This window comes from Moschus berezovskii, chromosome 8 (assembly GCF_049115385.1).
Source record: "Moschus berezovskii isolate FMDL1 chromosome 8, NW_MosBer_1.0, whole genome shotgun sequence".
Classification (NCBI taxonomy): Eukaryota; Metazoa; Chordata; class Mammalia; order Artiodactyla; family Moschidae; genus Moschus; species Moschus berezovskii.
In genome coordinates this window covers 31,923,216-31,935,803 of record NC_142467.1, presented here as the reverse complement: position 1 = coordinate 31,935,803, position 12,588 = coordinate 31,923,216, and positions in this window count along the sequence as shown.

Here is a 12,588-nt window from a genome sequence, read left to right as displayed (position 1 = left end):
TGTTGGTCACTGAGGTGTTAGCGATAACGGTACTTCTGTGCTCCAAGAACTCTGTGGGAGGAGGGAAAGTGAAATGCAATTATAAGATAAAGTGACAAGTGATGTCATAAGTGTAGACACTGTAATAGGTTTCTATTGAGAAGCTCACATCTCAACCTGGGCAAGGGGCTTGAAGGTAGAGAAGACCTGCAGGGTAGGTGTGTGTGAGTAGCATTTTAGGTGAGGCAGGCTGGCTGGGTTGGGGCAGGAAGCACTGGCCACAGAGAAAAAGAAGTTAGCCTTGGAGATTAGCAAGGAGCATGTTAAGGAGGGAAATAAATGCCATGGCGTGGCTAGGTCAGGAAGGACTCTGCAGCTCAGGGTAAAGAGTGTAAGCACTACCTTAAAAGAGAAAGGAAGCCACTGGAACATTTTCAGTCAGGGAGTGATATGGATGGAGAGGCAGGAATTTTCATTGATAAACTATGGTCTCGTGTTGTGTGGAAGAAAGGCTGGGAGAAGGCCAGACTAGAAAATGCTGAAAACCCAAATTAGTAAGTCTCCACTGAAAGATGATGAGCCGTGAAACGCATCACCTTGAGAGCAATGAGGAGGTACAGATGGATATGGACATGGTTACAAGCAGGATGCCAACGAAATCATAGTGACTCTTATCTCAGAATAGGATCTTTTTTAATTTTGAAAATTTGTATCAATTGATTGATTAGCTGTGGTATGCAGGATCCTAGTTCCCTAAACCAGGGATCAAACCTATGCCCCCTGCCCTTGGGAGTACAGAGTCTGAACCACTAGACCACCAGGGAGATCCCTGGAATGGGATTTGAATTGAGAAAAAAAAGTACGAAAAGGAGGTTTACGTTTCTCATTGTGTTTCAGTGTCTTATCTCACTTTTCTCAATCTTCAGGAGGGAAAATGCATAATTAGTCATCAGATGTTGTTGTCTCTCTGAGACATTCATGACATCCTAGGACATTATAAACTTAGATTCCTTCCTAGTGCTTCTTGCCACTGTCTTGCTAGGTCCTGAGGTGTGGATAGAAATTTTGGAACTTTTGGTAAGATTATGATTTTCTTTGACTCTTTTCTTAAACCATAGATATTTGAGCAGAGCCTGAAAGGATCATTAGAAATCACTTGATAGCATGGTGCAGAAAAGTTTATAACTCAAATGCTATCAGCAAAGTCTTAATAGTGGCTGCTTGGAGTGCTGTGTCGACGAAGAATATGAGTCCCGTATGGCTGGGTGGAAAAGTGACAAGATCAACTAAAGATGCCCTCATGGGTGCAGCAGGGTGGAGCAGAAACACATGCTTCATATATCCATCTCTAGGATAAAGATACCAAGCCCGTAATATTAATGGACTTGACAAAGATCACTGATCCAGTTAAGAGCATGGCTGCAAAGAATACCATGTCACAGAGTTCCCAGGGCTGAGATACTTCGTTCATTTATTTATCATATTTGCCTAGAATGACTGCATGTCCAGATCACCTTTTCTTGCATTGTTTTTTTTAGTGTTAGACTTCCAACTTTTAACAAATGGTGCAAGTAAACCTATTTACAGGGAAGGAATAGAGACTCAGACATGGAAAATAGATGTGTGTACTTGGGGGATGGCAAGGGGGAGGTGGGATGAACTGAAACAGTAGCACGGACATACATAAGCTGCCATGTGTAAAACAGATAGCTAGTGGGAAACTGCTGTATAGTGCACGGAGCTTAGCTGGGTGTTCTAGATGACCTGGACGGATGGGGTGGGGGGAGCGGGGGAGGCTCCAGACGGAGAGGACATATGTCTACATATAGCTGATTCATTTTATTGTACAGCAGAAACTAACACAACATTGTAAAGCAACTCTACTCCAATTTAAAAAAAGAAAACATTGCAGACAAGACCCATGCTTTCATGGAGACCATCTTCCAGTGGGAGGTGGGTAGTACATAAGTGAATAAGGAGGGCACTATCAGATGGCAGTTGAAGATTATGGAAACAACAACAAGCTCAGACATGGTGGCGCGAAACAAAAACGTGGTACTGGGGCAGCCGGTCAGGAGATTTGCCTCAAAAAAAGAGGACTTTTTAGCTGACTTGAATGAGAAGAAAGAGCCTTTGGGGCCAAGATCTGACAGAGGAGATGACAGAAAGAACGCCAGGCAGTACAGAGAGACAGCGGAGACTTTAAGCTGAAAGGAGCGTGAGTGTTTGAGGAGCAAAAAGAAAGCCTGCAGGGCCAGGGCACCGTGAGTGAGCAAGACGGTAGGACCTTGGCAGGATGAGGGAGTCAGGCAGGGTCCAGATTATGTCCCCCCCACCCCCATCTCTCAGGGAGAAGAGTCTTGGGTCTTTCTCAGTGGCTCCAGGCAATAGAAAAGTGAGAGACTAACCCCTCATCTCCACTTGCTTAGTGCAGTGTGCTTTTGAAAGTCTCCAGGAATACATAGCTCTTTCTTTCTTTTTATAGGAAACTCCTTGATTATAACTGCCAAGATCAAACAACTGATAGGATCAAAAACTTTGCTCTATATAGATTAGAGTGGAAAATAGCAACCTGAATAAGTGTGTTTCCTTCAGGTGACCTTAGTAAAACATTCATGGGGTGCTGACAAGTACTTTGAATTTATACAATGGGGAACACAGTTTAAATACTTTGATATATTGCAAGCAGCTTCTTGAGAATCTCAAAAAAGATTGTGAAGCTCATTTAAATCTTGTACCAACCCTGTGAGAATTGGTAGGAAATAGCTATAGTTATATTTTATTTCCAGATGGATAAAATGAGGCAGAGAGATTAGATTACTTGATTTCAGATTTCTTCCCGTGGTCTTCTATTCAACCTCATGGATACTTTCCACACACCTTAATTGATAAATAAATCTATGGCTGAAACCCGAACTGTGGTAAAGCATCCCTAGGATTTTCAATTTTTGAGCCCTGAGGTCCCAATTTATGTAAGTACCTTGCTAATTATAAGTAACAAGTAAAATGAAGTGAATCTTTCAAGATTCATGTGCTCGAGTGTTATGCTAAGCCTATTGACTTTTATTTGGCAATTTTTTCCTAACTGTTTTCTGCAAGGGTTTACAGCGGTCAGCTTTCACGCTGCCCCATTGAATAGTTGCATGTATTCCATTAACTGCATTGTCCTTTCCATTTCTTCCCTCTCTCTCTCACCTCCCCAAGCTGATTGACCTGTTCCACACCTTCTGTTCCTTATAGGCAATGCTCTCAAGTGACAGCTTATGAGCCTAATAAATCCTGGCAAATGTGTAAATGGATGTTAATGGTCCACACTCCCCTTCAGCATAGCATGTATACACTTTAATGGAGACCTTTGATGGCTAATACCTAACTCAAAGGAATGACTAATGGCAGAATTAGGAAGCTATGTAGATTTGGAGGTCAACAGTGTAGCTAATTGAAAGTAATACATTTGGGGGAAGTCAAGGACTTTGTGTGCCCCTCAAATCATCAAGATATGCCTATTCCCCGAGCCAAATCTTATCCTAAAAGGTAGGTCTCAATGTACAGGATTTTATGGACCCTCAGGTGGTGTTTCTGACCTGGATGTATAAAACTGTGGGCTGTGCCTAAAATGTTTCTCAGCAAATTAGCAGAAACTTGTTGGCTTGAAGCTTAACATTCAGAAAACGAAGATCATGGCATCTGGTCCCATCACTTCTTGGGAAATAGATGGGGAAACAGTCGAAACAGTGTCAGACTTTATTTTTTTGGGCTCCAAAATCACTGCGGATGCTGATTGCAGCCATGAAATGAAAAGACGCTTACTCCTTGGAAGGAAAGTTATGACCAGCCTAGATAGCATATTAAAAAGCAGAGACATTACTTTGCCAACAAAGGTCCGTCTAGTCAAGGCTATGGTTTTTCCCGTGGTCATGTATGGATGTGAGAGTTGGACTGTGAAGAAAGCTGATCGCTGAAGAATTGATGCTTTTGAACTGTGGTGCTGGAGAAGACTCTTGAGAGTCGCTTGAACTGCAAGGAGATCCAACCAGTCCATTCTAAAGGAGATCAATCCTGGGTGTTCATTGGAAGGACTTATGCTAAAGCTGAAACTCCAATACTTTGGCCACCTCATGCGATGAGTTGACTCACTGGAAAAGACTGATGCTGGGAGCAATTGGGGGTAGGAGGAGATGGGGACGACAGAGAATGAGGTGGCTGGATGGCATCACCGACTCGATGGACATGAGTTTGAGTGAACTCTGGGAGTTGGTGATGGACAGGGAGGCCTGGCGTGCTGTGGTTCATGGGGTCGTTAAGAGTCGGACACGACTGAGCAACTGAACTGAACTGAACTGTATTGATGTGCAAAGTAATACCTGAGGAAGAAATGGAAAAGGAATCATTTATTATCTGCAGAATCATGTGTTCATCTACTTCAAAGAAAATTCTTATCTTTTGAGTTGAGAATTTTATTCCTATGGGATTCTTTCTAGAAACAGGCCAGATTCTGGTTGTTCTTGCTTCTCTCTTGCTGACCCATGATCTTAAAGCCTATTTTGAGTTGCAATAAGCCAGTGATGTAACTCATAAGGGAGGGATTCAGAATAAATGGACCCCTGAGATCCCTTTCCAGTGCATTTCCCAAGTATATACACCTGGGTACACCGGGATGTGTATGGGAAAACCCACTTTAAAAGGATGCCTCATATTCTACTCTAAAATTATATTTATTTAAGCTCCAAAAATATTGCATTTTTAATCTCCCAGTGTACTATTTTCTTCCTCAAAAGAATATAAATGAATTTTAAATCCCTCTTCCTGTTAAAGGTATATGTAGGTATATGCAGAAAGGAAACGATTCTGCCAAAAGTACAGAAGAAGAAAAATTATACCTAGAGCAAGTTATAGCTAGAACCACCTTCCAGAACTTTTAACTCATCAGTACTGAATTTTCAAATTCTGTTGAGAGAGGTAGATTAGTTAGATCATTTAATTTCAAATAAATCTGGTTTTAGCCTGGAATTTTAATCATTGTAAATATGTATTTCCAGGCCTTCATGTGTAATATGGACCAATGGTCCCTGTATGGAAAACAGCTTCAGATGCTATCACTTTTGTCTGGCTAAGAACACCGCCTGTCTGGGAGTGAAGCAATGTGCATTTCCCAAGGCTCACTATGTGATCTTGGGCTCAACTTTTCTCATGACCTCAGATTCCTCACCTGTAAGCCAAAGGGTTAGGTAACAGGTTATCTGTTGGGTACTTCTCATCTTTAAAGTGTTAGGATTCTAAGATAAAAGGAAAACCCATAAATGTTTTTATAAGGACAGAAAGGTGTTGCAATGTGCTATCCTGGGTCCGTCTCCCTAATATTAAGCTGTGACTCCCATAGCAATTTGTCTGTATGGTTCTGTTTTATGTGCATCTTGGGGTATAATTATTTATGTATTCGCCTTACTCCCCCTCCTAAATTGCAGGTCAAAATGAATATAAATATGATTTTATGTAAAGCCTTGCCTAGGATAGGCATCCAGCACACACACACACCTCCCCTGTATGGTTGCCTCCTACATTAATGATCGTGTGTGGCTTATAGAACTGGGCATCGGAGCTTTATTTTTAATTTCTGATATGCTGTTTTTTCCTTCCTTTGGTAAAACTTCCCTGAACATCTGTTATGAGCAGAGCACTGTGCTCGATGCTGTGAGGGTTATAAAGATTCCATTTCCTATCCTGGGGAGCTTCTAATAGTGGCAGTGCATGAACATCTGCATATGAGAGAGTCACCGATGTCAAGGGCCTGGGCAATGTCTGGCAATAGCCAGTGTTCAGTGAATGACAGCTGGTTTCTCCATCAGCTATGCATGCAATTTCTAGTGTTATCATTTTCATTATTTTTAGAATGGAAGATGGTTAAATGTGAAAAAAAACACACAAAAAAATCATCTTGTAATGATTAGACAGTGCTTCAAATGATGTGACTTTATCACAAGCATCTGCATTTGCTTAAAACTCTTTGGTGCTGCTTTGAAAAATGTACGGTGTTGGACCAGGCATCCAATCAGCTTTCAGGACAATGTCCAGAGTGGCTCCTGAGATAGCAATAGCAGCATCACTTAGGAACTGATTAGAAATGCGAGTTCTCCTCGTGTTGATCAGAAACTTCAGGATGGAGTCTGGCCATCTGTATTTATAATTTTATTTATTTATTTTTGGCTGTGCTGGGTCTTTGTTGCTACATGGGCTTTTCTCTCATAGCTGCAAGCAAGGGCTACTCTCTAGTTGCAGTGCATGGGCTTCTCATTGCGGAGGCTTCTCTTGTTGCAGTGTCCAGGTTCTAGGGCCTGTTGGTTCAGTAGTTGCGGCTCCAGGGCTCTAGAGCACAGTCTCAGTAGTTGGGGCACATGGGCTTAGTTGCTCCTTGGCCTGTGGGATCCACCTGGATCAAGGGTTGAACACGTGTCTCCTACATTGGCAGATGGACTCTTTCCCCCTGAGTCACCAGGGATGCCCCCAGCCACCTGTATTTAAATAAGCCTCTGGGCGATTCTGATGTGCCCTAAAGTGTGAGAACCACTGTTGCAAGATGTTGGTAGAGCTGTGATGAATGGACCTGGGGAGGAGAGTGGCAGCGAGATGCCAAAGACGAGAATGGATTGAAAGAAGAGGGATTTCATAACCCCCCACACTCACAGACTTACAGCTTGCAGAGGGCATCAGTCATCAGTAAGAGAAATTCACAGTCACAGGCTCTGATGTGTGCTGCAAACCCAAAGTATGGGTGCAGGCGTGGCCTGTTCCAGAGAGAACTGAACGTCTGAGATTTGGTCCAGACCCAGTCAGAAAGGAGTGTGAGCAGAGTTGGTGCCTTTGATGCTGTGTAGGTGTCAGGAGACCCTAAATCTGTTTGATTCTCATAGAGAGCCATGGAGCCTATCTAATAAGATACTTTTGTATAATTCTTTCCCCTGTACTTTTCTTGGAGTTAGTGGCCATAGCCTCTGATTTTTCTTAAGCTGACTCATGACTTTAATTATCCCTATAGACATGTGTAAATAAGTGTATACAGAACTATTTGTCAATGACCAGAATATTCAGAATGCAGCTTGCTTGGTACTATTGGGTGATGATTAATTTGGATTAGATACCAATTCTGTACTAGGCACTACCCCTAGTTCTTTTTACACACAATTTCTTAATTAATTCTCAGATTTCTTCAAGTGAGAATTACTAATTCTACTGAAATGGCTCAGTAAAAGGTAAATCACTTGTCCTGTATCACACTGCTAAGAAGGGACAGAGGAGGCTTTAATCAGGCAATCTGTCTCCAGATTCCTCTCTCAACCCCTACGTGACAAGTTCATGGGATCAAATACATTTCTAGTTGAAAGTATGTGCACAAGCAGGGAATGTGTACTTTGTCTTGACCTGTGTGTTTCCCGCCCCCAGACTTCTCATGACTAGGAAGATATCAGGTGCCATAGTTAATTGGATTTGAAGCATCCTCCAAAATGTCATACACATATCCAGAGCAGTTGAATTCTAACAAATATAGATATAGAACTTGAGCCAGTCCTAAAATATGGCAAACCAGGACATAGATATGAGGATATAAGCGTGGGTTTGGGGAGGCGAGCGTTATAAATAGACGATCAGGCATATTTCAGGGCGGCTGCAGCAGCAGCAGCCACTGGGAAAGAAGGAGGAGTCTCTACCAGCTGGCACAAAACCGATCCTACATATTCCCTCTTCAACTTCCAGATTCTCTATTTCTTTGCAACTGGTTAGGCTGTCCTTTCTGTTGTCATGTGTTTGCCTCAGCTTGCACTTTTGTGACTTCTTTCCTCCCTTTAAATATTCTTGATGTTAATTTCATCTTTATGTTAAATGATATAAATAAAATCAGAAAAAAAGCACACGATGTGTATTTCCACAATTGCTCATCCCTCTTTACCCATTTGAGATGAGAAAGAAGTATAAACTAGAAAAATGCAAACAAAAAGAAGCATTCATATCTAATAGTAAGAATGCTGACAGTGTAATAATTATTAATAAAAACAAATATACCTGGAACAATATCACCGTACAGAATTGCTTGGAATGTATTTGCAAATTTTAACTTTTTGTTGGTTTAGTTTCTAAGCTAAACCATATCCATTTTATTTTACCTTAAAAAACTACATCAAAGAAAACCCTGAGGATTATCATTTTAAATTTCAGTTGTAACACAACATTGTAAATCAACTGTACTTCAATTAGAAAAATGTTTTAGAAACTAAATTTCAGTTGTGCAGTGAAGGAAAATTTTAGGCAGTCACATTTCCCTGGCACATTGGGTTTATTAAGTGCCTAAGATCAGCTTCTGTGCATGGTTATAGCTCTAGACTATTCTCATTTTGACTTATATTTTTATGCATAGCTATTTTGATAGTCCCTAAAATCAGTGCATTTGTGGTGGAACCATGAATTCACTACCTGTAGAAGTGAATTCACAGGTGCATTTTCTTCACTTGCCTTTACGCCTAATTGAAAACTGCCTCAGGACATGAAACTTCCAAAGCAGGGTGACATGCCGCTACCAAGAAGGCATCTTTGACCAAGAAAGGCAAATACTTTTGATTCAGGCCAAGAATAAGTATTTGGTTAGTTTAGCAGAAGGAGAAATGTTTCCCAAATTTGTTACTTTTTGCAACAATGTTCCCTTTTAAGAACTCAGCTCTCAATGAGAATTAAAGGTTTTCAAAACTGAGCAAAGGCAATTGTCTATAGGAGATTCAAAAAGCAATTTGTATGCAGCTTTCCCAACAGCAAATAGCTTTACTGAAAACAGCACTGCTTTTATTCACTTTCTTTAAGTATGCAGGTTATTAATACATTTTGAAATTAATAGTTTGGAAATTTTCATACCTTTCTAACTAGGAGTCAGTAGTACATCTCTACCTGCAAGAATGACTTGATGCATTCATTTTACCAACAATGAAAGTGTCATTTAGAAAGCCATTTAGAACAGAACCTTAAAATTAACATTGTGACCCTACAAGGAAACATTAAATGGGTTGAAAAGTAATGGTGTTGAAAAGGAAAGGCCTGCCTTTAAAGTACAAGTTTAAAAAAAAAAGAAAGAGAGAAAAAAAAAGCCACTAATGAATAATTACTTTAATGAGCCTCTGGTCTCAGGGCTGCTCACATTCACTTGCATTAATGCTGTGAAATGTTGGATGGTGTGAACACATTAAAATAGTCATTTTAGTGCTTTTTTGTTCAACGATGCAGTGGCATATCCCAAACTCCTCCATGAGGTGCTCTTTGGCAATTGACCTTGTCACCAAAATACTAGTGCTGCCCAGGCAATCATTCTAGACACTGCGGCTGGAAATAACCATTAAGTCCTTAGACATACTTGGAATCCTCTAGCCCTGTGGCACAGGGTCTCTCCCCATAGAAGACATTTTAGCCAAGCAGTTAATGCTGAAGACACCAATGCATGATGCTGTGTACAAATATTATTTTTGCATAGACTTCATATGCTTCTAAGTCCATATATGTTAACTGAGTGAAAAGAGAGTGTTAAATGACCTGGACAAAAACTTGGTACAGTGTCATCCATAATAAAAAGAAAAAGGTAACTATTATGTAAAAAGTTATATTTCCTAGCCTGGCTTACAAGGTCCACCATGAACTTACCCAGTTTACTATGAGAGGTTATTGCATACCATTTTCCTTCCAACTCTTGCCTCTTCCTTTATGTTCTGGCCCAGTGGAGTCTTAAACTTGAATCACAAATGTACTGGAAGGCTTGTAAATCCAAACTGCTGGGCTCATCCTCAGAGTAATGATGGATTCAAAAGTTCACAGGTAATGTTGATGCTGCTGGTCTATAGACCACACTTTGAGAAGCACTGGTCTCATCTACTGTGTCTAGAAAATGCCACTGTTCCTTCTATACCAGAAATGTTGACACCAAGTCTCTGCTCATAGCACCTCATCCAAGTCCTTGCTAATTTCTGTAGCCAGAAGTGGCTTTTATTTCTTGCTCTGTCACCCTATAACCACCAGTTCCGTTTGCTTCTGTGGTGCTCATTCCCTTGCACGTTGCACTTTCATCTACCCATTTGTACCATGAAGTCTTCCCAGGGCTCGGAACATGCCCTTTCCATCTTTGTAACATCAGGGTCCTATGTGTTGCCTGGCAACAGAGTTTACTAAATCAACTCTGCTTGAATGAATGAACAACCAAACATTCATCCCTTTTGTTGATCCCTTTGCTTTTTTAGGAGTAGTTTTCTCCTCCAGAAATGCTATTATTGATTGAGAATAAGTCCCAGTCTGTTCTTCAAGACCCTGGGCTAGTATTTTTAAGTCACAAAACTTGCCCTAACCTGCTGGAATAAGCATTACTTCCCCTAGACACTCATTGCTCACAAGTGTTGTTTGCTCCTTCTACCGACTGAGTTGTTTTTTTTTTTAAGTACTGCAGCTATACCTTATTGATTTCAGTGCCCGTGGAACCTCGTCAAGTGATGGGAGTTAGGAACCTCTTGGGAAAGGTGTGTGGAATGAGGGAATGGGGAAGAGAAGGTTCTGAATGAAGGCAGCCTTGTTTGGGAAGCTAACTGAATTCATCACTGGTGTACTGAGCTCTCCATTCCCTTCCTGGGAGCCTTTCCAAATATCTTTCAGAATCCCAGTGTGCCCTGACCCTGCCACGCTACAGGCTGTATGAGACACGGAGAGTGTAGTTAGAAAACTACTATTAAAACGCAAGCAAAATAAGAAACACCCCAAATTAAGCAATAGCATGAGAACGAGTTGGAGGTGCTACTGGAAGGAGAATCATGATGGAGACCATCTCTAAATTGACCAAATACTGAGCATCATGGCCTGGGGTGAAAGGGAACTGTGTTCGGATCATAACTTTGCCACCAGTCTTGTGCTTTTGTATTCTCAGCGTTGGTTTTCTTATCTGTAAAAAGGGAATACTAAATTATTATGGATATTAAATTAGGTGATGCATGCAAAAATACTTAGTACAGTGCTTGAAATATAGAAAGTATGCAAGACACAGAGCCATGTGGGTTAGCTGCGATAAAGTGTCAGTGATTAATGGACTTAGGCTATGTCATTGACACAAAGGTATGTGATTTTGTTATTTATCTACAAGGAGTTTACAGAACAGTTTGGTGGGAAAAGTTGACCATCCCCAAAGAAGCCTTTGGTTATACGTTGTCTAGTATTTATCACCAAGTAAATAATCCAGTGCAGGTTTTAATGTGCTTGGAGTTCATGAAAAGTAGTGACCAGGGATGGAGGGCTTGGTTAATAATTATGCTCCATAATATATCATACTTGGGGAGCTGGAAGTTAAGAATTAATTGAAATATGGGAAATAAAAGGAAGGATCTGGGACTTTAGAGTTTTCTAGCATGTAAGATTCCATGTGTATTACTGCATATTGCTATAAACACTTATCCTTCAAGGATATGTCGACTGAAAAAAATGCACAACCGAAAAATTGATTATGTTATATTCAGTGGACAAAACTGGGGATTTAGGCCTAAGACTCAACATCTCAGGTAACTCTGAGGGACTGCACTGAAGAGGCGAGGGGGGAACCGTGGTATATGGGAGATTTTGCAAAAAAGACCAGGTAGTTGGAACATCAAAAGATTACTGTTGATTAAGGAAAACCAGATATCTCAAGTTAATGAATTTAGCACTTTTCTGTGTGGGGAAAGATGCAAAGCCTAGTCCCATTGAAATCATTCCTTTGACATGCACCTCAGCTATCTGGAGCTGGTGTCCTGTACTTTCTCATCCTAAGTCTCCTCAGGGTGCACCATCAGAGATGGCTGCAGTGGCTGACCGCTAGATGGGGGTGGGGTGTCAAGAACCTGCCTCTCCCCTGAGTCCCCTCAGGGCTCACTGATGGGGCAGCTGTAATGTGATGACTTGATGGTGGCAAAAGCCTTGTTTACTGATATGGCAGGCAGTATATTTGATTCACAAGCATAACAGTATAAACTCAATTAGATGGCTTGGACATAAGTAACATTTGAGTTATCTGAACCCAATGTACAAAGAGTAGGCCCATGAAAAGAATGACATAGGAATTTTAATGGATTTATACAAAAATAGAAATATAGATCAGTAGGTATGTTTTCTTTTATAATATGCAGATATGCCATTCAGGAAAGATTTCCTAAGCCTCTCAGTTTGGATAGACATAAGTAATAGGAGTGAACACATACAGTGTTGACCACACGTCCAGCCTGGGTCTGAGTCCTTTTATATTTATGAAGCCATGCAATCCTCAGAACAATATCTACTCAGCATGAAGTAGATACTGTTACGATCCTTAATTTATGGATGATGTGTTGAGACATAGCAACATTCAGGTATTCACAAAACCCCATGTGAACCCAAAGCAATATGGCCTTTGAGTTCATATACTCAAGACAAATGTCACCGGAAGTTCCTGTTTGTCCAGTCTGAAAGCTCTGCCTGTCACCTGCCAGCACAGCTGGGGTTAAACATGTGGGACCACACCCAGGTCCCGGCTTCCTATCCCACTGGCTGCCCTCCACTACCATCCGCGTGGTAACAAGGATTCAGTCAATTCGC